The following is a 26,288-nucleotide window of genomic DNA, read 5'->3' on the forward strand; positions in this document are numbered from 1 at the left end:
TTAAAGCAGCAAAAGAAAAGAAAACAGTTACATACAAGGGAAACCCCATCAGCCTATCAGCTGATTTTTTAGCAGCAACTTTGCAAGCCAGAAAGGAGGGGCATCATATATTCAAAGGATCAAAAGAAAAAGGAAAAAAAAAGGTGCAACCAAGAATATTCTACCCATCAAGTCTATCATTCAGAATAGAAGTAGAGATAAAGAGTTTCCCAGACAAACAAAAGTTAAAGGAGCTCATCACCACTAAATCAATCTTACAAAAAAAGTTCAAGGGAATTCTTGGAGTGGAAAGAAAAGGCCATTATCAAGAGATAAGAAAATTCTAAAAGGAAAAAATTTCACAGTTGAATGAAAATATATAACCAAACTAGTAATTAATCACTTACAAAACCAGTATAGAGGTTAAAGCACAAAAATCAGTAAAATCAATTACATCTACAAAAATCAGTCAAGGGATTCGCAAAATAAAAACATATAAAGTGTATCATATACATAAAATTTAGTGCTTTTAGAATGGGTTCAAGCATAAGCAATGATTGACTTAACATAGACTGCTATACACATGTTATATATAAATCTAGTGGTAGCCACAATTCAAAAAACTATATTAGACACACAAAACTAAACAAGAAAAAAATCCAAGCATAACACCAAAGAAAGCCATCAAACCCCAAGGGAAGAGAGCAAGGGAAGAAGAAAGGAACAGAGAACTACAAAAACAATTATAAAACAACTAAAAAATGGCAATAAGTGCATACTTATTAATAATTACTTTAAATGTAAATGGACTAAATGTTCCATCAAGACATACAGTAACTGAATGGATAAAAAAGCAAGACCCGGGGCACCTGGGTGATTCAGCTGGTTGAGCATCTGACTTCAGCTCAGGGCATGATCTCATGGTTCATGAGTTTGAGCCACACGTTGGGCTCTTTGCCCTCAGCGCAGAGCCCATTTGGGATCCTCTGTCTCCCTCTCTCTTTGCCCCTCCCCCCTCTCAAAAATAAACTTTTTTAATTTCAAAAAAAGTAAAACAAAGAAACCAAAAAACACCCATCTACAAGAGGCTCATTTCAGACCTAAAGACACATGTGGACTGAAAGTGAAGTGAGAGAGTAACACTTACCATGTAAATGGAAGTGAAAAGAAAGCCAGGGTAGTAATACATATCAGACAAAATAGACTTCCAACAAAGACTGTAACAAGAGAGAATAAGGACACTATATAATCATAAAAGGAACAATACAAGAGGATATAAAAATTGTAAATATCTATGTATCTAACATGAGAGCACCTAAATATATAAAGCAACTATTAATAGACATAAAGGAAGAAGTTGACAGTAATACAATAATAGTAGGCAATTTAACTGCCCACTTACCTCAATGGATAATCATCTAGACAAAAAGTCAACAAGGAAACAGTGGATTTGAATAACATGAAACCAGATACACCTTCCAGACATAGTCACAATATTCCATCCAAAACCAACATAATATATTCTTTCCTAGTACACACGGAACATTTTCCAGAATGGACCATGGATTAAGCCACAAAAACAAGACTCAATATATTGAAAAAGACTGAAATCATATTATGCATTTTTTTCCTACCAGAATGGTAGGAAACTAGAAATCAGTCTCAAGAAAAAAAAACTGCAAAAACTATAAACACATGGAGGCTAAACAAGATGCTACTAAACAGCAAATGGGTCAAGAAAGAAATCAAAGAGGAAATAAAAAAATTCATGGAGACAAATTAAAATAAAACATAATGGTCCAAAATCTTTGAAATGCAGCAAAATCTCTTGTAAGATGGAATATTATAGCAATATAAGTCTACTTCAAGAAGAAAAATCTCAAATAAAAACCTAACCTTACACCCAAAGGAGCTGGAAAAAGAAAAATAAATGAAGCCCAAAGCCAGTAGAAGGAAATAATAAATATTAGAACAGAAATCAGCAAGAGAACAAAACCAATTAAAAAGACCACTGAAATGAGGAACTGGTTCTCTGAAAATATCAACAAAATTGATAAACCTTCAGCTAGCTCATCAAAAAAAAAAAAAAAAGAAAAGAAAAGAAAGGACTCAAAATCTGAAATCAAGGAGTAGAAATAACTGACACCACAGAAATAGCAAAGGACAATCTGTAACAAATGAATAATTCCTAGAAACATGCAATCTTCCAAAGCTGAATAAGAAATAGAAAATTTGAAAAGATCAATTACTAGCAATGAAATTGAATCAGTAATCAAAAAAATCCCAACAAACCAAAGTCCAAAACCAGATGTATTCACAGGTAAATTCTACCAAACATTTAAATAAGAGTTAATACTTATTTTCCTAAACTATTCCACAAAATGGGAGGAAGGAAAGCTTCCAAATTCATCCTACAAGTCAGCATTACCTTGATACCCAAACCATACAAAAATACTACAAAAAGTGAAACTACAGGCCAATATCTCTGATGAATATAGATAGATGCAAAAATCCCCAACAAGATATTAGCAAACCAAATCCAATATTACATTAAAAAAATCATTCACCAGGGTATCTGGGTGGCTCAGTCAGTTGAGTGTCTGACTTCAGCTCAGGTCATAACCTCACAGTTCTTGTGTTCGAGCCCCATGATTGGCTCTGTGCTGACAGCTCAGAGCCTGGAGCCTGCTTCAGATTCTGTGTCTTCCTCTCTCTCTGTCCCTCCCCCACTCATGCTCTCTCTCTCTCTCTCTCTCTGCAAAAATAAATAAACATTTAAAAAATTTGTTTTAAATCATTCACCACAATCAATATTTGCAAATCAATCACATCAACAAGAGAAAGGATAAAAGTCATATGATCATCTCAATAGATGCAGAAAAAACATTTGACAAAATATGACATATCTTTATGATAAAAAGTCTCCAGGGGTGTCTGTGTGGCTCAGTCATTTAAGCATCTGACTCTTGATTTCAGCTCAGGTCATGATCTCACAGTTCATGGGTTTGAGCCCCACATCATGCTCTGGGCTGTCAGCACAGAGCCTGCTTAGAATTCTCTTTCTCCCTTTCTCTCTGCCCCTCCCCCCCTTGCATGCACACACTCTTTATCCCTCTCAAAATAAATAAACTTTATTTTTTTAAGTTTATTTATTTGAGAGAGAGAGCTTGCAGAAAATCAGCAGGGAAGGGGCAGAGAGACAGGAGGACAGAGGATCTGAATGAAGCAGGCTCTGTGCTTATAGCAGAGAGCTTGAGGTGGGGTTCGAACTCATGAACCGCGTGAGATCATGACCCAAGCTGAAGTTGGACACATAACCAAATGAGCCATGCAGGCACCCTGACAAAATGGGTTTAGAAGAAACATTCGTCAACATAATAAAGGCCGTATATAAAAAACTCACAGCTAACATCATAAGCAATTGTAAAAAACTGAGAGCTTTTCTCCTAAGATCAGAAACAAGACAAGGGTGTCTACTCTTACCAGTTTCATTCAACATAGTACTGGAACCCTAGCCACAGCAATTAGACAAGAAAAAGTAATAAAAGACATCCAAATTCATAAGGGAGAAATTAAACTGTCACTATTTGCAGCTGTCATCATACTATATCTAGAAAACCCTAAAGGCTCCAGCAAAAAACTACTAGAATTGATAAATGAATTCAGTAAAATCACAGGATACAAAATCAATATACAGAAATCTGTTGCATTTCTTTACACTAATAAGGAAGTAGCAGAAAAAGAAATTAAGAAAACAATCCCATTTGCAAGAAAACAATACCCAGGAGTAAACTTAACCAAGGAGGTGAAAGACCTATACTGTAAAATGTATAAAACACTGATGAAATTGCTGACGACACATAAAAAATGGAAATATATTTCATGCTTATGGATTAAAAGGACAAATACTGTTAAAATGCCCATAGTACCCAAAGTAATGTGCATATTTAATGCAATCCCTGGTGTGTGTGTATTATAATTATAAAAATTAATTATAAATAATATATATAATTAATATATTATATATATAATGGAATATTACTCAGCCATAAAAAAAAGAATGAGCTCTTGTCATTTGTGAAAACATGGACAGACCTACAGGTTATTACACCAAGTGAAATAAGTCAGATAAAGGAAGACAAATATGTGATTTTACTCATATGTGCAATTTAAGAAAGAAAGCAAATGAAGAAAAATAGAGACAAACCAAAAACAGACTCTTAAATACAGAGAACATGGCGACTGCCAGAAGAGAGGGGTGGGGAGGATGGGTGAAATAAAGTCTAGTTCTTATCTTGATGAACACTGATAATGTACAGAATTGCTGAATCATTTTATTGTACATCTGAAACTAATATAAAACTGTATGTTAAGTATACTTCAAAAAAAATAAAAGTGTAATGAAAGGAAAAAAAGCCCCAAAATGTGACATCCCCCACTCCTCTCCCTTTAGTCTATTTAGCTATTAACAACAGGCCCAATCCAAATTCCATGTGGACATTTGAACTTGATACCTCAAAGCATGCAGATAACACTGGGCACAGCAGAATGTGGATATTCTTACAGGGAATGTTTTCACATGCCATGAGTGAGCAGGGAACTGAGGGTTCACAGTTCTTCATTAAGTGAAATATTTTGTGATTAGTGCGGACTTGGTAATTGGAAATTGTGTTTATTATCTACAAATTTCCATGTGTTTCAGATTTCTCCAATTAATTTCCTACCTATGAAGCAATGAGAAATGAATTTTTAATTAAGTACATGACTAAGCCTCAGGGTAGTCATTTTAAACCGATACAAACAGCAGGTAAGAACAGATAAAAGGCTTGTGTGATTTGACTCAAAACACTCTGGAAGAAAAATTTTAAAATAAATAGAATTCTACTTGGACCTAATAGACCCATGCAGAAACCAGGAGACTATGCCAGGGGATGAATCCTGAGAATTTTGGAAGGAGTGGGGTTGGGATAGAGGTAAATACAAGGCTGGGTAAAAGAATATTTATTGCTATGTGGGCACTTTTCCACAGGAAAATAAAATATGGTTCTTGATTTTAGTTATTTTTTATTCTCTTACAAGTCTGATCTTCAATCATTGGGAACTCATTTCAGTCATTTCAGATCATCAATCACTATCACTCTTAGTATTATATGTTTTTAATCATGTATACTAAAATTCTATTTTTGCTGTAACTTAACACTCTGTAGTCATTCAGGGTGTGTTTTTCACACATAAATTTCAATATATTTCACTTCCATTCACCTAAATGTGGATGCTCCTCAAATTTCCAACACTGACTTTATTTTTCTGTTTACTGTTTTTAAGTTAGATCTGATCTATGCCTAAAGTTTAAAATATAACCTAGATTCAAAGTATTCTGAAAGGTTAAAAAAATCCATATTCATAGTCCTCACTTCTTCAAAATCCAGTTTCTGTTGTCTACTAGACCTTTCTACTTGGATAAGTCACCCAGTGCCTCAAACTCACCTTGTCTAAATGGGCCTATATCCTCCCCGCCTCTAGCTCTCCTAATTGGTTTCACTTCTGGATTTCCCAATTTTTACTGGTGCTACTGTCATTCTCTCAGTAGGTCATAAAGTCTCCTCCCATTGTTAGAAATGTTAAGATAATCTTTTTATTAAAAAATTTTTTTGTTAATATTTGTTCATTTTTGAGAGAGACAGAGCGCGAGCAGGGGAGGGACAGAGAGAGAGAGGGAGACACAGAATCCGTAACAGGCTCCCTGCTCCAAGCTGTCAGCACAGGGCCCATCGCAGGGCTCAAACCCACAAACCGTGAGATCATGACCTGAGCCAAAGGTGGACACTTAACCGACTGAGCCACTCAGGTCCCCTGAAATATTAAGATACTCTTGATACTCCTCTCCAACCACTCAGTACTACTGTTCCTTCCTTCAAAATGTTCTTTGCATTTTCATCTTTATTTACATTGCAGTTTATGTCTTTTTTCATTCATTCAATAAATATCAAGCACCAACTATACAAAAGGCACTGGCACTAGGGCAGTGAAAAAACAGACCAAATCATGCCCTCCTGACTTCATCTGTCCTATGACCTTGGCATCAATCTCTTTCAGCTCAAGGACTCTGCTCTGTGCAGCCACTTCACACTGATAAAAATACTCCTTGACCATATCACTTAGCCTCTTCTAGCCTCTCAGGCAGCTCTATGAGGTAAGTTCCACCCTCCTAGAGCTCCAGCCCTCTACAGCCTGTAGAGAACCATCTCAAACTCCTTACCTCCTGAACCCTCTGTCCAGCCCAAATGGGTTCTTTGCTGTCCATGAATATGTCTTGGTTCATTCTCTCTTCATTATTCTTGCCTGTTCTACTTTTCCAGCATTAATTTAGAGCTGCTATCTCTCTGCATATGAAATTATAAATTCTTCTTCTTCTGTGAATTCCTCCCAGCCCACTTCTAATTTTCTCCTCTACTTCTTAATTATTGCATCTTATACAACTGGCAATTAATCATGGTTTACTTTAGGGTATCTCTTGCATTGCAAAGAGCTCCCTATCAATTGCATTACTGTTCATCTTAAACTTTGTCATTTCCCCAATCTTAGGCAGTGATTCTTAATTAAAAGCTGTTGATAACAATATATGTGATTGCAAAAATCGGAAATGACTCCTTTGAGGAATCATTAGTTCTGGCACGGTGCCTGTTTTGTGTTTCTACCATTTCTTTGACCAACCACACAGTTAAAAAATAGAAGAGGAGGCAACACTTCTTAACTCATTCCAAGAGGCCAGCATTACCCTGATATAAAAGCCAAAGACACTACAAGAAAATTACAGAGCAATAACCCTTACCGACATTGATACAATAATCCTCAACAAAATACTAACTTTAAACTGGATTAAACAATATATTAAAGGTTTATACAACCTGATCAAGTAGCCTTTACTCCTGGATTGCAAGGAGGGATCAACATATGAAAGTCAATCAATATATCATACCCCATTAACCGAATGAAGGGAAAAAATAACGCCATCTCAATTGACACAGGAAAGTGTTTGACAACATTCAGGTGCTTTCATGGTTAATTTTACATGTCAATTTGACTGGGCTACAGTGTGCCCAGATATTTGGCCAATTATTACTCTGGGTGTTTAAATGAGGGTGTTCTTGGATGAGATTAACATTTAAATCGGGGAGTTTCTGGATTGGTGAACATGTGGAGAGCAGGGGAGAGTGGCATGTCTGGAGAGGGCACTTGCTCTATCCATCTCTTCCATATGGCTATTCTTAAGTTATATCCCTATATAACAAAACAATCATCTAAACTGTGAACCTCTGATGTCATCTCCACACTTCATCAATTCTTACTTCAGTTCTTTCATGGATGATATAATTTCTCAGTCCAGGCTTAAAGGAGAAAAGTCTTATTACGATAAAGACATGGAAGGGCAGGCTTTAGAAGTATAAGAAAGTTCTGGATATTTAAAGGGTAAAGAGTATCTGGGAAAAGAAAACTATGAGAAAATCATAAGTGAATGCTCAAAAGAAACAGATGCTCAAGGCAAACATATTGCAGAAGTATTATTAGTACAAGGACAAGGGAGAAGATGACCACCAAGGCCATCTCCTCAAGCCTACCCCAATGATCATTCCCATACTGTAGCTACTGTAAGTACCGTATTTTCTCCAACCACAAATTATATATTTAGTAATACTATCCACATAAATTCCTTTGTTCTTGTCCACAAGTTCTGATGTCTTTGTTAGGAAAATAGCATCAGCTATTTTTACCCAGACCTTAGCCTAATTCCTATTGGTTCCAGTTTCTCCCACCCGCTGAATGGTTAGCCAACAGTGACCTTTTTTTTACTTTTTCTCTTACCACTATTTAACCTCTTCTATGGCAGTGCAAACAAACTCCCAGCCCTAACTTGCGTAAGCCATGTAGATCCCAGACCCCACCCCCTCCTTTTCTCTGGGACATCAGTACTTTCTACCTGGCCATCCTTCACCCTTGCAGCTTCAGACTGAGACATTTATAGAAATTAACTTGCACTTACTTATACAGCTGGTAGGTGCCAGAGTGAAACTTCAATAGAGGTTTTCCTATCTGTATACTTCTCCCTATTCCCTTGCTGTTAATTACCATACTAAGCATGAGATTGTATACTTATATATAAATATATGCATATTCATTTAAAAGATTATAAAGTAAGGAAATGTGTATAAAAAAAGGAGAAGTAAGGCTTGTGAAAAATCTACAGGTACTATATCATGTAAATGAAAAAAAATGTAACACTTATGCCTGATTGTAAAGGTTTCTCATGGGTTTTATCAGGTGAACATTGGTCAGCATTCTGCAGAAACTTTCAAGTTGCAATTGCTTTTAAATATTATGTGTCAATTAGTCAAGAATGGCACATTTTATACCTGTGTTTTTGGTTTTTGCCTTCCAGGGGTAACTAACAAAAGGAAATGCGCATTACACTGCATGCTAATATAGCATGCCAATAAAACATTAAGAGCTTAGCTGTGGCACAGACAATAAAAAGATTGGGTGCATCTGCAAGTACCTTTAAGAAGAAACCCGGGTACGTGGGTGATTCAGTTGGTTAAGTATCTGACTCTTGATTTTCGGCCTGGTCATGATCTCACGGTTCTCAGTTTGAGCCCCACATCTGGCTCTGCGCTGACAGTGTGGAAGGAGCTTGGGATTCACTCTCTCTGCCCCTCCTCTGTTCTCTCTCTCTCTCTCAAAGTAAATAAAAACTTAAAAAAAAAAAAAAAAAAAAAAGAAACCAAAATTTAAAAGAAAGGAGAACACTTTCATGTTCTATGAGTAACATAACCTGTAAACAAACCATAATGTAGAGAAGTGGGGCCTGGATCAATTACTGAAAAAGAATAATAACAAAATATTTCTTTAAATTTCTAGAGTTCAGAGTTCCAGAATTTTCAAAATGCTCTTATGTATATAATGTCATTTTACCATAATGGTTTCATGCAGCAAGCAGGAAAGTGTAAGTTTTCCCATCTTACAGAGAAGGAAGGTTCAGTGTCAAAATCCTTCATGAAATGTTTCACACCTAGTAACAGAGAGCATAAGTAACCTGAACATTATTCTAAAACCTTTGGAAACATCAACCTAGCTCCTTAATCAAAGCTGACAAAGTTTTCTTTAAGCAACATTAATCAAGATACTCCTGGGGGAGTTTTGTTTAGTCCATAAATGGCTCTCCGGGATCATCAGATGTAGATAATAAACAACAGAAAAAAAAAAAAAAGCAGTCACAAGATTATCATTATACTTTCAAGGTGTTAAAGACTATATTCATTCATTCAGTAAATATTTAATGAGCAACTACCCGATGCCAGCCACTGGGTTAGATGTTAGGGACTCCACCTTAAGCAAAACAGGTTATTTGCCCCCAGTGTCATGGAGTTTTCTCTCCTGTGTGTGGGGAGTGGGATAATTGAGACATCAAGTTTTAAAAAGAAATCTCAAAACATCATGATGACAAACTCTGAAGAGCACTAACAAAATAGAGAATGTGTCCCTCCAACATATACCCTTAAAGCTAACCCAAAGTGATGGTATTAAGAGGTGGGGGCCTTTGGGAGGTAATTATGTCATCATGGTGGAGCCCTCATCAATGAGACTAGTGTCCTTATAAAAAAAAAAAAGCCCCCCCCCCCAAGGGGAACCGGGAAGGGGTAGTAGTGAGCAGGTAGGCCCTTGCCTTCTTCAACCATTCGAGGACATAAGGTGAAGTCAGCCACCTAGAACAGGTACATCACTAACCATGATGGCACTTCATCTTGGACTTCCAGCCTCCAGAAATGAGAAGTAACTTTCTGTTGTTTATAAGCCACCCAGTCTACGGCATTTTTGCCACAGGAGCCAGAGGGACTAAGATGGGTACTACATACACAAGCCTATGAAAGGAGGACCTGATCTAACTGGTACTCTGGGGGGACAGAGTAGGCTTCCTTTGAGAAAGCGATGCTAAGTGTTGATTTCTGAACGATGACCAGGAAGTACTATGCCTGGCATGGGCGGGGGGGGGGGGGGGGGGAAGAGGCGGGAGTTGCGGGGCGGGGGTAGACTAAAAGGTTGCTGGGCAGATTGTGCAAAGATTCTAAAATGAGGAGGGCGGGCACATCCCGACAAACATGAAAGTTCTTTCTGGCAATTCTGTCTCCAATTCCCACCTCGCTTTTTCCAACTTACTTCCATGGAGTTTCCATGTCCACGGGTCCCAGGTTAACCGGCCTAGGCCACCGCGCGAATCTAATGATTCCGCCACTGGGCAGCGGGGGGCTGTGGACGCCGGGGCGGCTGCTGTGGATGGCTCACCCACTTGCCCCAGGCACTCGACGACACACACCATTCCTACCGCAAGCACCGTGGCTCTTGCAGGAAGTGGGCGGCCCACACTCGGCCAGGGAAGCGGCTGCGCTTCGGTGCGGGTTTCATCACGGACGCCCAGCCTCACCCCAAGCCCCTCCCCCTCTCCCGGAGCCCGGCCTGCCCCTCACACCACCAGCCGCGGCCCCGCCGGGATCTCCGCACCGGGGCCCGGGCACTGCCAGGCCCTGAATGGTCCTCGGCGGGAACGGTACCCACGGGCGGGAACCACCGTCTGGCCCCGGGGCGGCCGGGGTACCACCGTCCCCCGACCCGTCCGCCTGCTCACCGGGTCTCGAGTCTCAGGAGTCACACGATCCGGCCGAGGGCGCGACGGCAGCGACCACGCCACAGCCAGCCCTGCGCCCGTCCCTCGGGTCGGCTTCCTCGGACTCTTGAAGGAATATGCGGCCCCGCGGGGTTCTGCAGATTCGGCGTTCTCTCGGCCCGCACACTCGTTCTCTCTTTAAGCACACAGAGAGCGGGAAAACACGGGGCAGAGTCCTTCAGAGCCACGCCGTTTGGGCCACCGTGGTGAGGCGAGGACAAGGACGCACCCAGGCACTGGAAGCGTCGACTCTCAGGCCCAACCGGCTGTTAATGGCGGGCAGGCTGGCCAACACCGGCCATGAGGAGAAAGGCAGCGCCAGCTGAGGGCTAGGGCGGGACTTGGGCGTGGAGCGTGGCTTGGGAACCATAGCGCCCGGCGGGGGTGGAGTCTGCCTGGCCGTCGGCCTGGCGCGTGAAGGAGTGGGAGGGGCCTATATGCACCAGAGGGGCGGGGTCAGAGAGCAGGGGAAACAGTGCCGGCGGGGGCGGGGCCAGCCTGGCTGTGGGCGTGGCAGCTGAGCGGAGTGGGCGGGTCGACCTGCAGCGGTTGGTGGCCGTTGGCGCAGCGGTTGGGAGGGTTGTGAAATTTGGGGCTCACACCTGGGGTCAGGGTCATTCATATCAAGCTTGTGTCCGATTCTGTAGAAAGCAGGGAACCGCAGCCACCCCAAGCTACAATCAAGGTCTGCTTCAACGTGGTTATTCCCTAAAGAGAGAGGCCAGACCACTGCGAGTCCCGAGAGGTGCGGGGGAGAGAAGCTTCGAACAGTCGTTTTTCACCAAGAGGTGTCGAAAGTGATTGCTGAGGCATCAGCGGGCTTGCTGGTGAAGCTAGTTGTCATCCTTTCATAATCTCTCTTTCAGTAGATTGGAGAGCGGAGTAAAAATAATTCTATTTACCCAGAGTGGCCTTAGAGAGATAAAGCGATCAAGAGGGGACAGGAGTGTGTGCAGGCAGCGCTGGAACGGGCCCCGCTTATGTGGCCCCCTGATCTCTTAGTGGGAGTTTCTCAGAGACTCGGGAACTTGGGGAGAGGTTGTGGGCAGCAAAAGGACGCCCAGTCTCCAGATGGGGGCAGATGGGGGCAGCTGAGGGTGGTGGGGAGCCTGGGCTGTGGCCCCTCCGGCGGGAGGCTCCAGCCGTTTAGTGTGGAGTTGGGAGCAGACAAGCTCTCTTTGGGATTCGAGGTGTCCTATACGTTTTTTATTCTCTTGCTTCAGAGGGCACGGCCAGACCCAACAGATGGAAGCTGCGAGGAGACCAATTTAGACGTGATTGGGGAGGTAAGGATTGAGCTGACAGAACACCCCATTCCTGGGATTAGGCCATCACTGGCAGGGAAGGATGAGCCCCATGGTGGAAAGAGCATGGTTTTGGAAATGAGAAGTGTCTCTGCTTCTGGTTTTGAGTTGGTCATTTATTTCTACAAGGCTGCATTTCCTCACTTCTGAAATGTTGATAAGGATATTTTCCCTGCTACCTCATAGCTGTGGCGGAGGTTGACTTTGATGGCCGCTGTGAAAATGCTTTGCACAGTAAGGGTGACAAGAGCTAACAATTACTGACTCCCAGCTGAGAATATGAAGGGGTTTTCCACATGCAGTCTCATTTCATCCTTACATCAACTGTTTCTGGTTTTACAAATGAAGAGACTATGGCTGCTATCAGAGAAGTTAAGTAATTTGCCCAAGGCTTTTCAGCAGGTTGGAGCAGAATCCAGGCCTCAATGTATTCAGACTGACCCCAGAGTCTATTCTCTCAGCACTGCACTATAAAACCTAAATCCTGTGGGTTTTGTTGTTATCAGTATTTTATAGAACCAACTCCAAATTTAGGCAAGATACTGAGCTATATTTCCTCTAACTCCAACAGTGAGATTTGCTGATTCCAATAATCGACTCTACCTACAGGCTTTTCGTTATTATAGCTTAATTTCTCAGCCTTAAGTAGCCTTTTTACCTATAAAAGAGTCCTGTCAACATGTAAATATCCCTTGAGGTGGGGGGAGGAAAGATTGAGGGGAGGTGCCTAGAAACAAAGAGATGAAAACTTGACCTAGATTAAAAAGGGCATAGAGGAGAGTTGTGGGAAGACGTAATATTAAGCAATTTGTCTCTCAAATTGTCTATAATGAAAGACCAGTTTTAATTTTTAAAAATTTCCTATCTGTAGTGGACTGATCTTTTCATAAAATACTATAAAAATGATTTACTAGAAAAATGAAATGAAAAAACAGACATAATACATACCCAGTTTTCTGAATTAAAGACCACAGAATGAACCTGCATTTTATTAACCATAAGAATAAATAAAACAGGAAAAAAAGAATTTTAAAACCAGTGCACATTCATTGAAAGTATGGATACAGATGTGACAAAGAATCCCTACTATGCTTGTAGCATTTTTTTCATTCCACAAATGTGTTTACTTCTTGCTAATTTATCTAAAATTAATTTGGGTTTGGGGCACCTGGGTGGCTCAGTTGGCTAAGCATCTGACTTCGGCTCAGGTCATGATCTCATGGTTTGTGAGTTCGAGCCTCGCATCGGGCTCTGTGCTGACAGCTCAGAGCCTGGAGCCTGCTTCAGATTCTGTGTCTCCCTCTCTCTCTATCCCTCCCCAACTCACACACTGTCTCTCTCTCAAAAATAAACATTAAAAAAATTTTTTTTGAAAGCTCATTAGAGAAACTAATCTCATAGAGGTATGTTGATTGCAGTGTAAGAGGAGATTAATTTCAGCAAGTTCAAGATACTCATTTTTAACTTAGATCCAAAATGAAAATTTTCACAACTCATTTTCAGTCCATCAACTAGTTCCACAATTTATTTCATAGTTATATTTCAACTACCTTTTATTGAAATCACCTTTCAGTAAAAGGCAGAACCATGATTTTCTTACATATGCCTGTTCTTGTAATGAAAAGATAAAATTTAAAGCATTTTGTCAAACTTGTAAGATGTAACTTTGCCGACTGGCAATATTAAGTTCATCACCTACTTCACTGATAGTCATTATTAAGTGATGGAACATGTCAAAAATCTGTAAAGGTATATTCTTCCAAGCTTTTATTTTTCCCTTTCAATCAGATATTTACTGGCAAAACATGTTGCCATACTTCTTTGCATGGAAGTATAAAAACCATTAAAATACTGAGGATAGCAGCAAATAAGCGAGACTATCTAATGTACACTTTAAAAAATTAGAACCAAATTAACTTCTTATTTTGTAGAAACCTATGACATGAATTTGCCTTACAGTTCAGACATTCTTAACACAACTTTCTTGCTCCATAAAGATCCTAATTCAGCATGTGGTACCTGTTATGATTCAACTTCCATATTATTACATTTTTTATCATTTTAATTTATAATTTTAATTTTACACTTTTATAATAATCTTCAATTTACATTAGTTTTTGTTGCATCACTAAGCATACTTTTTAGTGAAGCTGACATTTTTCATAGCAAGACGTTTCTCCATGAAGGGAGTTCGAGACTGATTATGGTCAGTTGCAAGCTCTCCATCTGGGTAACTCTTACAAAGTGCTTTTCTCTCATTGCAGGGGTCCCATCAGAGCACGTTCCTACTCAAAACTTAAACTCCAAGCACATTTGTTGACAATGTAATCCTTCATGGTTTTCTTCAGTACAGAGTTGGTTGCTTTTAGCAATAAAGCTAGGTGGGGGTGGGGAGAGGGGCGGGGAGAATCCTACCATTTTACTATTGTGTTCAAATTAATTCATTTTAGCAAGATCTGTGTGGCTGCCGAGTTGCAGTGAAAAACAGGCAACATGATGTATTTTATGGTTGGTCTTAATTCTTAACAGCCGGTTTCTGAACACATGTGATTGGAAAGTGATTCTTGAGCCCCATTTTTTCCCTGTGTTTCACCTAATGCTTCTAAGCAAGCATCTCTGATGCAATCATTTGCTAATCTTCCAGTAATTATCAGTGGATTTTTAGTTTTAGCAACCTGAGGAGCAATTTTCTGTGAAGCCCCCCAAAAGCTTTAATGCTTATAGTGTAATACGGAACATCTGCTCTGCCAGCCTCTTGATTCAAAACTCTCTTTCTCAAAGACTTCTTTTTTGTTTTGGATTTGTTTGGTAAGTAAATGTCACTTAAGGATCCGTTTCATTCACGACTCATTAGTACTTTTCCATAAATCACATTATGGTTTTAACACTTTGTCAGACAAATTTACTTGCCTAGTACAGCTACCAAATATGTGTGTATTTACATTAAAAGTCGTAATTAAAAGTCAAAGTGATTATAACAACAATGTTGGATTATAGCTGACAAATCTTAAAATGATATGAAGCGTGAGGCGGTCCTCCTGTGCCCCTGTCACATGCATGTACCACTCAAGTTCCACCCAAACTGCTCTGTACCCTATTCGATGAGTTGAGTTCATCAATCATGTCCTGGGGCTTTGGGAAAATATATCACATTATTACATACACATTTCTTAAAGCTTCCTCCTGTTCTTTCTGCCTACATTGTGTTGGACTTTGTTGTTGTTTTTAACTTTATCTGTTGAAAGAGAGAGAGAGAGCGAGGGAGCGAGGGGGTCGGGAAGGGGCAAAGAGAGAGGGGAAGAGAGAGAATCCCAAGCAGACTCCTAGCTGTCAGCCCAGAGCCCGATGTGGGGCTCGATCCCACAAACAGAGCCAAAAACCAAGAATTGGATGCTTACCCAACTGAGCCACCCAGGCACCCCTGCAGACCACACTTTGAATAATATTGTCCTGGAATTGATGATTGGCACTTGTCAAAAATGCTAACCTCTGCTGGGTACCAAATGCTTACTTGGCAATAGAGGAGAAAAGATATGTCAGTTCTTGCTCTAGTCTGGCTCAGCCCCAATGATTGGGTGTGTCTTCTTCAAAAGCTACATTTACTTCATCTCAGGGTTATCTTTGTTAGGTGCCAGTCAAGAAAAGCTACAACGTCCAGTGGGATGTAAACATCAACACTGGATTTTCATACCGCCTCAGAGAATGGCCTCGTTCTGGATATCAGCATTGCCAAAGTGGATGCCATTGTATTAGAGATTATAATTGGCAAGGTGGGTGCTTAATATTCAGGGTTTTTTTCTCCCTACCACCAGTAACAGAGCAGTTAGGAAACATTAGACATGCCTAGTACCAAATCCCAATCATCTACTCTGATGGAGTGGGAAAGGTCTAACCACTAATGTAGAGCTGATAAAACACCTTTTAATGCCTTTGATAGTACAGAAGCTGTGTCATTCCACTGCTCCTGCCCAACAGCCCAGACCCTGACCTTGTGGAAGTGGAAGAAGAATCTCAAATTCTGTCCTCAGGCAGAGCAGGCTGTCCAAAGTGAATATTGGTGAACACCCTTCTGGTCAGCAAAGGAGGAGGGCGGGACATGGAAGGACGGACTATAGGTGCATGATTTCATCCGTTTGGGACTCCACGCTCCTAGAGGGAAGGAATAAGTTTGTTAATGGTTTTGTACAGTGCCCTGCGTGACAGTCATTACATCTATGAGGTCTCCACAGACAGTGAAGTGATTTTTCTAAAATAGTAATTACATCTCTCCTCTTGAGTTTCACAGATTAATCCGTAAGACCTGCCCATCATCCTCTTAACAGTATCTGGGGCTTTCATAGTTACAGCTGTTCACAAAGCCTCTTGTGAAAAATACTTTGCAAATGTACTTTCCTTTTGAGCCTTTCCAGAAACACAGGGCAGAATGGCCCGCTTTTACATTTTCCAGCCTAATGGTAGAGGCTCTGAACGCAAAACAGATCTAAATTTCTTTTTTCTTTTTTCTTTCCCAAAGCTTATAAGCTTTTTCTTAAAAAAAAAAAAAAAGAGAGAGAGAGACAGAAAAATAACATCAAGGAAAGTAATCTATATGGCTCTTTGCTCTCTGGAAACAAATAGAACATGAGTAGAATACTATACCACCAGACAGATATCACATGCATGAAAGAGATGCATTTCAGTGATTCTCAGCAAGGGGCGGTTTTGTCCCACAGGGGACATTTGTCTGGAAATACTTTGGTTGTCACAACTGAGGGAGAAGGGGCCGTGCTACTGGCGTCGAGTGGGTAAAGACCAGGGAGGCTGCTAACCAGCCTCCCACGCCCAGGAGAGTCCCCCACGACACAGAACTAGCGGGCCTCAAAGGGCAATAGTGGCAGGTAGCGAAACCATGATTTAGTTACACCTTCAAATTTTCTTCGAAGCTAATGCTTTTGTGGACTTACTTCTAGAACTTGTTAATCCCTGACATTTTTATCCTTTGGGGCTCCCCGTTCTATGGGTAAGTCTTGCCAAAATAAGCCTTTTTCCAGTTTCCCAAATAAAGTGTAATTGTAAAGGGTACAATTAAAAAAATTTTAAAGATACAAAGAACTACCTGATGGGAATATGCTAGTACTCCTACTTCTGGGAGCTTTTAGAGAAGTAGATTATAATACGAGCCTTACAATTTTCAGGGGAATCTTCTGATAAAGGAAGACCGCTTCGGGGAACAAACACACCCCCAAATGAGAAGGCATCAATATACCAGAGAAACCCGCGCAGTCTGAACAGACACGGAGTTCTTACGGATCGTCAGGTCCTCTGAGGTCGCGGCTGGGCTTTAAATGCTGGCCTTACCCTCAGTCTCCTGTATTTCGTCACTGTATCCCCACCTCCGCGGTCACAGCGGAACCTTCAATAGCCTCATGCCCACCGGCGAGCTTTTTGAGGAGCACCGAAGTGTGAGGAACTCTTTCGCAAATTGTGTTCATTCTTCCACAGACCAGGCCCAGGTATTGACCTGGGACTTCCGTTCTGCTCTGTGTGTGGATTTTCCTGACTTCAGACAATTGTCCTTGGTAGGACCTCAGTGACAGCTGATTCAGGATCAGTGATGAGCTGGTCGTAGCTGACGCAGGCCGAAAAGAATTCCTATAGTAAATGTGAGAGTTCATGCAGTTTCTCCAGATGGGGCTTGGAGAGTTTGTTTCATTAGTAGGTTTTTCAGACTGTCTTTGCTCTTCATGAACACTGGCATGTCATTTCCTCTTCAGACAAAACTTCTGCCTCTGGTGCATGTAGCTCTATCGTGGGGTCTTGGGGGAAGCAGGCTAGCTTCAGGTGGAGGCTTCTGGCATGTCATTTCGCACCTCTGTGTCCTGATATGTCTTCTTTTACTGGTTTATTTTGATCAGTTTATCTTGAGCAAGTGTTCCTCACTAAAGGCAGATGGATAGAGCATTTTCCCCCAGAGGAGGCAGCAGCCACGTCTCCTCTGGGGAAGAATCCATGATCGGTCTGGTTTGGAGGGCACCATCAAGCACTCTACCCCAGGGGCCAGCCAGCAAGTGTGGGCATCTGCGGGGGCCCTCTTCTGATCCAGGTGAGCGCTGGAGTTTCCCCATTCATTTCCAGAGTCACAGAAGGCAGACATCCTTGCGAGGGTTGTCTGAGCAATGTCACCCTTTGCCAATGGAAGGCCAGGGGCTCTGTCTAGCAACTTTATGCAAGCCCAAGATGCAAGAGAGCACAAAATGGGAAGACTTTCTAAAAACCCTTTTTTCCTAGTTTTAGGCCTTTTTATAAGACTATGCATGCCGATTTTTGTTGGGAAAACATGTTTAAGAAACTTACCCCTCTTGGGGACTGAAATCTGTGTGGGTGGTTTAAACTGTCTGCTTTCTTGACCCACTGTGCTGGTGGTTGGAAGCAGTTTTGTTTTTTTTAAATATTTTTAAGAGAGAAAGTGAGCAAGCAGGGGAAGGGGCAGAGAGAGGGGGACAGAGGATCTGAAACGGGTTCTGCTCTGACAGCAGTGAGCCCAATGCGGGGCTTGAACTCATGAACCACAAGATCATGACCTGAGCTGAAGTCAGTCACTCAGCTGACTGCGCCACCTGGGTCCACACCGGGAGCAGTTTTCTGTGTGGACCGCGTTGACCACACCGTCTCTCTGGAAGGAGCTCATACTTCCTGTTGCAGAATTGTTCTATAGCGGTAACAAAAGTTCCTCTGTATCTGTCAAAGGCAATGTAAACTTCATCTCTTCTAACACCTACAGCAGTTGCAGGGAAGATCAGATAGGGTTCTTTTTGTCTAGCGCTTCAAGTTTCCTTCCCCTCTTAAATTATTTAAGGCTGGCTTTGGTAGTTGCTTCCTAAAGAAGGTCAAATTGTGGTTTCAGATCCATTTAGAATTCATAAAAGGAACATTGGCTGAGCTGACACATTCATCTGGAACTCGAGGAAGGCTAAAGCAAAGCCCTATTTATACCCCCACGTGTCCCAACAGGTTGCGTGTCCAAGCAACCTATAGGCCTCCTAAAGTCATTTCCATTGTCACTGTGATCCAGTGCTAACTGTGATCTGGCACCTGTAATTCCGACGACTGTAGCAGTACATGCTGAAGAAACAGTGTGAAGGTAACACACTTCTCTTTCAAACTAGCTTTGAAATCGTTAAGCCTGAGGAATCTTGTACTGTCTGAAATACTGGGAAGGAGCACACAAAGATCCTGCCTCTTTCCAGAAATTGTTCCACTGGAAATTATCATTTTTCACAGGAGATATTCTCGACTGTCCTTCTTGACAGTCTAATGATCTTAATACTTTCCCTATGGTAAGCCTTTTCTGGCGTTTTCTCATTAATGGCAGTGGGCAAAGCACGGTTCTCTCCCAGGGTCCATTTGGCATGGGAATTCAACGTACCGCCGCCATATTTCAGGGTCTAAGCACAGAGCCCAGGCCTAATGTTTTTTACAGCTTTACTGAGGTATAATTGACATACAATAAACTTCACATATTTAAAGTGTACAGTTTGAGGGGTGCCTGGGTGGCGCAGTCGGTTAAGCGTCCGACTTCAGCCAGGTCACGATCTTGCGGTCCGTGAGTTCGAGCCCCGCGTCGGGCTCTGGGCTGGTGGCTCGGAGCCTGGAGCCTGTTTCCGATTCTGTGTCTCCCTCTCTCTCTGCCCCTCCCCCGTTCATGCTCTGTCTCTCTCTGTCCCAAAAATAAATAAAAACGTTGAAAAAAAATTTTTTAAAGTGTACAGTTTGATGTGTTTTAGCATGCATATACCTCCCTGCAACCATCACCACATTCAAGATACTGGACATATCACCCCCAAAGGTTTCCTCATGCCCCTTTGCAACCCCTCTCTTCCCACCTCCTCTTAAACCTTTAACACGCTATTTCAAAGTTGAAGCCAGAAAGTGGGAAAGCTACTCTTCCCATTCAGCAAGTCTGGTATAATCCCAGCTCCGAGACAAGGTAAGGAAATTATGACATTTACAAACCCAATGTTACTTTTGGATCCAGATGTGAAGATCCTCAATGAAATACTGGTTAATTAATCAATTATGGAAAAAAACAGGACCAATTACAATTGTATCCCATAGACTTCCCTTTTTATTCTCCAGTGTATTTTTTCACTAAATCTTTGTTCATTTTTCCCCAGTTTTTCTTCGTTTCCTCACAGCTTTAGCTTTAGTTGATACTCTCATTTTATCCTGACATTATAAAACAAGATGGCTATTTTCTCATAAGCTCCTGGAGGGGAAATGTGTGCTAGATGAAGAATGGTTGCTAGTTGGTAGCAATCACCCACATTTCAAAATGAAAGGAGCAGAGCAATGAAAAGTTATATTCAATTACAATTTTCTTAGTCCCTTCTATTGCTCGTCAATCCCTCGAGTCCCCGAGAAATACCACTGAAGTTGTCAAGGCATTCATTTCCCAGGTACTTTGATTTGTGTCAAAGCTCCTAAAAACAAAGCCTTCTTTGCCAGGAGGATAGGGCCCAACAAATAGGTCTTCTGTGATAAAATATTAGATAGACTGAATATATCCAGTCCATCTATGCAGCTGTCTCTAACATTCCTGCTATTTAGGAATGAGACACGATGAAATATTGAACATTTCTCAAATGTTTATCCATTAAGTGCTAACTTAGCACTTGAACTGGATGGCAAGATGAAAATGGAGAAAATGCTCTATGAAAATTGCTAGGACCAGGGCATCTGGGTGGCTCAGTCAGTTAAACATCTGGCTCTTGATTTCAGCTTGGGTCATGATCTCATGATTCATGAGATTGAGCCCGTGTCCAGCCCTGCCCTGACAGTACAGAGAACCTGCTTGATAGTCTCTCTCTCCTGCCCTTCCCCTGCTCACACACACTCTCAAAATAACAAGATGGCTAGGACCAAAAGGCATATGTGCACCTTAAAGCACTATCAAGTAAAGGGCTAAGTTATGGTACAGTGGGGTAGAAAGGAAAGGGAAGGCTCTAAAAAGGTACCTGTAACCAGTATTGTAGCTAGTATTTGTAGACTGTATGATAGGAGCACTTCTAACAGCCCAGCGGACAATGTACTTTCACTGTAGTAAGGGGACTGTCGCGGACAGGGTGGGTGGTATTAGGACATGAGAGATCTAAGTTCCCTAGTTGAAACAGGGACCCTGGTGTAACGGGAAAGAGTACTAGGCAGGTCGGGCCTGATTGTGGAGGATCCAACAAAATTACCTCAGGTCCATTTCCAGTCAGCCCCTCGTATAAGAGGCTATCACTTTTCTGATAATCTATCACTATAGATTTTCTTCTGCTGCTGAATTTCAGGTGAATGGAATCGTGTAGTACATACTCTTTAATGTTTGATTTCTTTCACACAACACGGTTTTGAAATTCATATTTTTGCATGTATTTAAAATTCCTTTTTAGTCAGGGGCACTTGGGTGGCTCGGTTAAGCATCTGACTTCAGCTCATGTCATGATCTCGTGGTTTGTGAGTTTGAGTTCCATGTCTGGCTCTGTGCTGACAGTGAAGAGCCTGCTTGGGATTCTCTCCCTCTCTCTCTCTGCCCTCCCCTGCTCATGTTTACTCACCCTCTCTCTTTCAAAATAAATAAACTTAAAATGTTAAACAGTACCCTTTTTACCCTTTTCCAACTTCTCTCTGGACTGTCAGAAAACACGTCATTTACCACCAGAAAGATAAGAGAAACATCTTATGGGAGCCCCTAGCATCCCTGGAACTCCTGATTCTTTTCAATCTGCTTGTATGCTTTGCCAGAGATCTTTGGAATTGAGGTAACTCCCTTGCCTTCCCTGGCACAGTTGATCCAACAGAAATTACAACTGGGCTCAGAACATTCTGGGATGGCCAAAAGAAGACAGCATGCACTCCCTAGTGAAGAACCATGGGAATAGATAATCTAGATGTGTCCTTGAAGAGGTTAACGGGGTGCCTAGGAATGACCGCTTCATTAGCCATGGAACAGGAAAAAAAAAAAAAAAGCCTCATTGCAACAAGGCAAGAATCTGTACCATGGGAGGACAAATCCATTAATCTTCCCAACAGATTAACCTGATGCCCCAAGAAAGAGAAAGGGTGGGGAAAGCACATCCGTTTGTTTTTCAGTGTCCATTCTCTGTGCCAGGAGTTACATCCAAGGGAATAAATGAACCATTTGGAATGAAGCCATATTTGTGTATTGTGTGGGAAAGAGACTCAAAAAGAGACAACCCAGTCTGTTCACCTTGAGAGAAGCTGAGAAAGACAAGGAGGGCCTTTGAGCTGCAAGAGATAGATGCAGCCCTTCTAGAAGCGTATAGTCCCCACATTTGGGGCTTGAATCTAGCAGTGAGCAGCAGAGAGAGTGCCAGCCCCCACTCGGGCTCCCATCTATACTGGGGGGCTCAGAGCCCTCTGCCCACTCCAGGAGAGTTTCAAAAAAGCAAATGGAGTGCCACGTGCCTACCTAGGGCATAGGCATCTGAGCATGAGGAGCATGAGGAAGTGCTCCCTGCCCACCTCTCTCCCAGTCACCCCAAAGTCCCCCAGTGTGCTCCTGGGTGTGTGACCACAGGGCATCTGACTTCAACCATGGCCTTGGGAAAAGCTTTAAAGGCCCTTCATCCCCCAGTCCCCGTGTGAGGGAGTGATCTGAAGAACATCTGTCTGCTGGAGAGTTCAGTTCCAACACAAGAGGACAACAACAGCAACGAAACCTCAACTATTCTGCAGCTCAGCTGGCACCAACCGGTACTGGAATAGAAGCCGAATCCTCTGCTGCTGTCCAGTGACAGACACCAGGAAAGTGGAATGTTCTCTAGGAGAATGACAGGCTATTTTTAGAGGTAAAATGACAAAATCTAAATGTTGACAAGTTCAAGCCAGAAGGACTTGGGCCTACCTGTGTTCATTTAGGACTGGGATGTGGCTATGCTTTCAAACTTGGTCACCCCCATGGTTTCCCAAAGGGTTGATGTGGGCTGTGACAAGAAAGGATCCAAGGGACTCAAGAGTTTTGACTTGAGGAACTAAAAACTGTTGCTCTTAACTGAGATCTTAAAAAACTAACATATGGTTAGAATGGATTTTGGCATAGAGATTTAAAAATTCACTTTGAGACATGCTAAGTATGGAATGTTTTAAAGGGGGATATTTTTGCTAAACTGGATAAAAATTTTGCAGCACCAAGATTTGATGGGTTCAACTATCATGTACTCTTGGTTGATGTAAAAATCCAACATCTCCAGGATAAAGATAATTGGAGCTCTATTAAGATTAATTGGATAGGGGCGCCTGGGTGGCGCAGTCGGTTAAGCGTCCGACTTCAGCCAGGTCACGATCTCGCGGTCCGTGAGTTCGAGCCCCGCGTCGGGCTCTGGGCTGATGGCTCAGAGCCTGGAGCCTGTTTCCGATTCTGTGTCTCCCTCTCTCTCTGCCCCTCCCCCGTTCATGCTCTATCTCTCTCTGTCCCAAAAATAAATAAACGTTGGAAAAAAAAATTTTTTTTAAAAATAATAAAAAAAAAGATTAATTGGATATACAGTAAATGGATTGGTAAAGAGATGAAGGGAAGATTGCTGTCTGATGGAAAAAGCCAAATCCTAATGATCATATATGTATTCCTTGTATATTTGTATGCTAATTGGGTTGAACATACATTATGGAGGGAAAGACTGTAAAAAAAAAAAAAAAAAAAAAAAAGGGTTGACGTGACCTTTTCTCTGTCTCTGTGGAAATCTGACCTTAGGTTAACTTTCTGGCTTCTTGCTTCTGGGAACCTGGTAAGAGAATATGTTAGTTGTACTACTGGGGAGCATTGTTTTTAGTAAAAGGTAGATCTTATGATGCAGATCTATGCTTTCAAACCATGAGTTTTGTAACCTTCTCCTCCTGGAACAGAAAACCCTTGCTTCCACATAATGGGCAGTGCAGCGTGTGGATATGTGGTTCTGGATCTATTGGGTACAGAAAGACCAAAGAAAAAATAATTCCTCAGACTCATCCCTCTGTATGAATTACGGAGGAAGAAGACCCAACGTCAGAGAAACACCTGCGACTGCTCCATGGTGACCTCTTTGAAATCTCCGCATAATGATTTTACATGGTGTCCAAAAGATGAGCGAGTTACTGTTATTTGTTGTTGTTATCTGTTGCTTGTCAAGCAAGCTTTTGAAATTTGTAAATTCTTACGTTCCTTTAAATAGAGGTTGCTAATGGCACACAGGTGTCCTGAGATTTGTTTGTGAACCTTTTGGTTATAACTATGGGCAAAATGTCATGGAGTGATGTTAACTTGCTAAGCTGACATGGAGGGTGTTAAATGTTTATGTTCAGTATATTTTGTGTTTATTATATGCATCACTATATAATACTTCTTGAACTACTGTATTGCTGAATCAAGAGTTGTAGTGTTAGAGATTATATAACTGATAATATAATTGAGAATGGAATAACTGTGCCTTGCTTGTTAGAACTGGCAGGTTACTTTGTAACTATTTCCAAAACATCTGTTATTTAAACTGAAGCAATAAGTCACTCCTTTAAAATAAAAAGCAATGGGGCATCTGGGTGGCTCAGATCTGGGTGGCCAAGCATCTGACTCTTGGTATCAGCTCAGGTCATGATCTCACAGTTTGTGGGTTTGAGCCCCACGTCGGGCTCTGGGCTGACAGTGCAGAGCCTGCTTGGGATTCTCTCCCTCTCCCTCTCTCTGTCCTTCCTCCACTCATGCGCACTCTTTTTCTCTCTCAAAATAAACAAAATAAACATTAAAAAGTAAATAAATAAATAAAATAAAAAGTTGTTGCATCATTGAAAGATTTAGGACACTACAAAATAGCTTCTGCAACCCTGTTTGACAATGGATTAGTAGAGTGGTGGATTCACTGATTATTAGTGATGGGTATGTTCTTATTGATTTTGGTACTTTTTTTTTTTTTTAGCATTTATTCATTTTTGAGAGTGAGAGAAACAGAGCATGAGTGGAGGAGGGGCAGAGAGAGGGAGACATAGAATCCAAAGCAGGCTCCAGACTCCAAGCGGTCAGCACAGGGCCCGACGCAGGGCTCGAACTCACAGACTGTGAGATCATGCCCTGAGCCAAAGTCGGACGCTTAACCGACTGAGCTACCCAGGCGCCCCTTATTTTGGTACTTCTATGTTCAGATCGTTGTTAAGTCATTGGGTTGGAGCCCTGGGGTGGCGTGGAGTGAGATGTAGTGAGTGAGGGTCACTGATGGGAGAGAAGCCCCTGTCATTTAAGGACACAAGTTACGCCCCAGCACCGGCCCGCAGCTGCACAGTGAAGGAACTTACGGTGAGGTTGCTAACCAAATACTCGGAATGAATTACTGTTACCTATAAGCTCATAAGCAAATTGTTAAAAATACACATGCTTGCTAGTTGACATAGTTCAGATAAAACTTTTCAAAAGCATACTCTCCTCATTCCCTTTGCTTCTCACCCCCACCCAGAGCAAGTGTAATTTACTACAGGGAAGATAAAAAGAAACATCTAAGGGGAACCCCAGCATTGCCCAAAGTCCTGATTCTCTTTAATCTGCTTTTATGTTTTTATGTTAAGAATTTTTTTTTTTCAAAATTCTACAGAAAATTTCAAGCGTAGAGAATATTACGTTGAATACTGGTATACCTACTGCCCTTCCATCGGAAGTATTTTACTATATTTGGCCTGAAGCATATCTATCTTTCTATTGATTCATCAATCTATCTTATTTTTACACATTTCACAATAATAAATTACAGACACCGATACACTTCCCCCGAAATGCCCCAGGATGCATATCATTACCTTAAGTTCAATATTTCTTATTTGCAAATTATTGTCTTTTGAGGTAGCATTTACATATAATGAAATGCAGGAATAGTAAGTAAACATTCACTGAGTTTTGACAAATATATACATCTTTGTAACCCAAACACTTATCAAAATATAAAACAATACTATCCCATAGAAATGTAATGCAAGTCACATATATAACTTAGAATTTTCTAGTAGTTACACTAGAAAAGTAAACAGAAACTGCTGAAATTTATTTTACTAATACATCATTTTAAATATACAAAATATTAGAATCTAACATGTAATAGTAAAATACTACTAATGAGATGTTTTATATTCTTTCCTACTTACGTCTTCAAAATCTGGTGTGTATTTGGAACACATCTCCATTCAGACTAGTCACATTCCAAGTGTTCAACATGCCCATGTGGCCTGGCCAGTGGTCCTGTATTGGATGGCACATATAGAATGTTTTCATTCCCTGGAAAGGCCCCATGCCC

General features: G+C 41.4%; 2 long non-coding RNA genes across 9 annotated transcripts in view; one reads left to right on the top strand and one right to left on the bottom strand.

Moving 5' to 3' along the window:
- Positions 1-26,288, bottom strand: part of LOC147575507 (uncharacterized) — a 299,228-nt gene that overhangs the window by 38,221 nt on the left and 234,719 nt on the right. For 2 of the 5 annotated variants that reach the window (XR_015242457.1, XR_015242456.1), the window contains exon 1: positions 10,658-11,176. The exons of 1 other annotated variant lie outside the window; for it this stretch is intronic. This is a non-coding gene — a long non-coding RNA (uncharacterized LOC147575507). Of the gene's footprint in view, positions 1-8,555; positions 9,168-10,191; positions 10,629-10,657; positions 11,177-26,288 lie in introns of those variants that run through there. 2 more of the 5 variants (XR_015242455.1, XR_015242460.1) reach the window with 2 other exon arrangements.
- Positions 11,261-19,510, top strand: LOC147575508 (uncharacterized). 4 transcript variants are annotated; one of them, XR_015242461.1, is made up of 4 exons: positions 11,261-11,441; positions 11,920-11,982; positions 15,629-16,115; positions 17,175-19,510. It is a non-coding gene; the product is annotated as an uncharacterized LOC147575508 (long non-coding RNA). The 4 variants fall into 4 exon arrangements; XR_015242463.1 differs by having other exon boundaries at positions 15,629-16,047; XR_015242462.1 differs by having other exon boundaries at positions 15,629-15,770.

The sequence above is a fragment of the Puma concolor genome, chromosome D3 (assembly GCF_028749965.1).
Source record: "Puma concolor isolate L17-30 chromosome D3, mPumCon1.1.hap2, whole genome shotgun sequence".
NCBI lineage: Eukaryota > Metazoa > Chordata > Mammalia > Carnivora > Felidae > Puma > Puma concolor.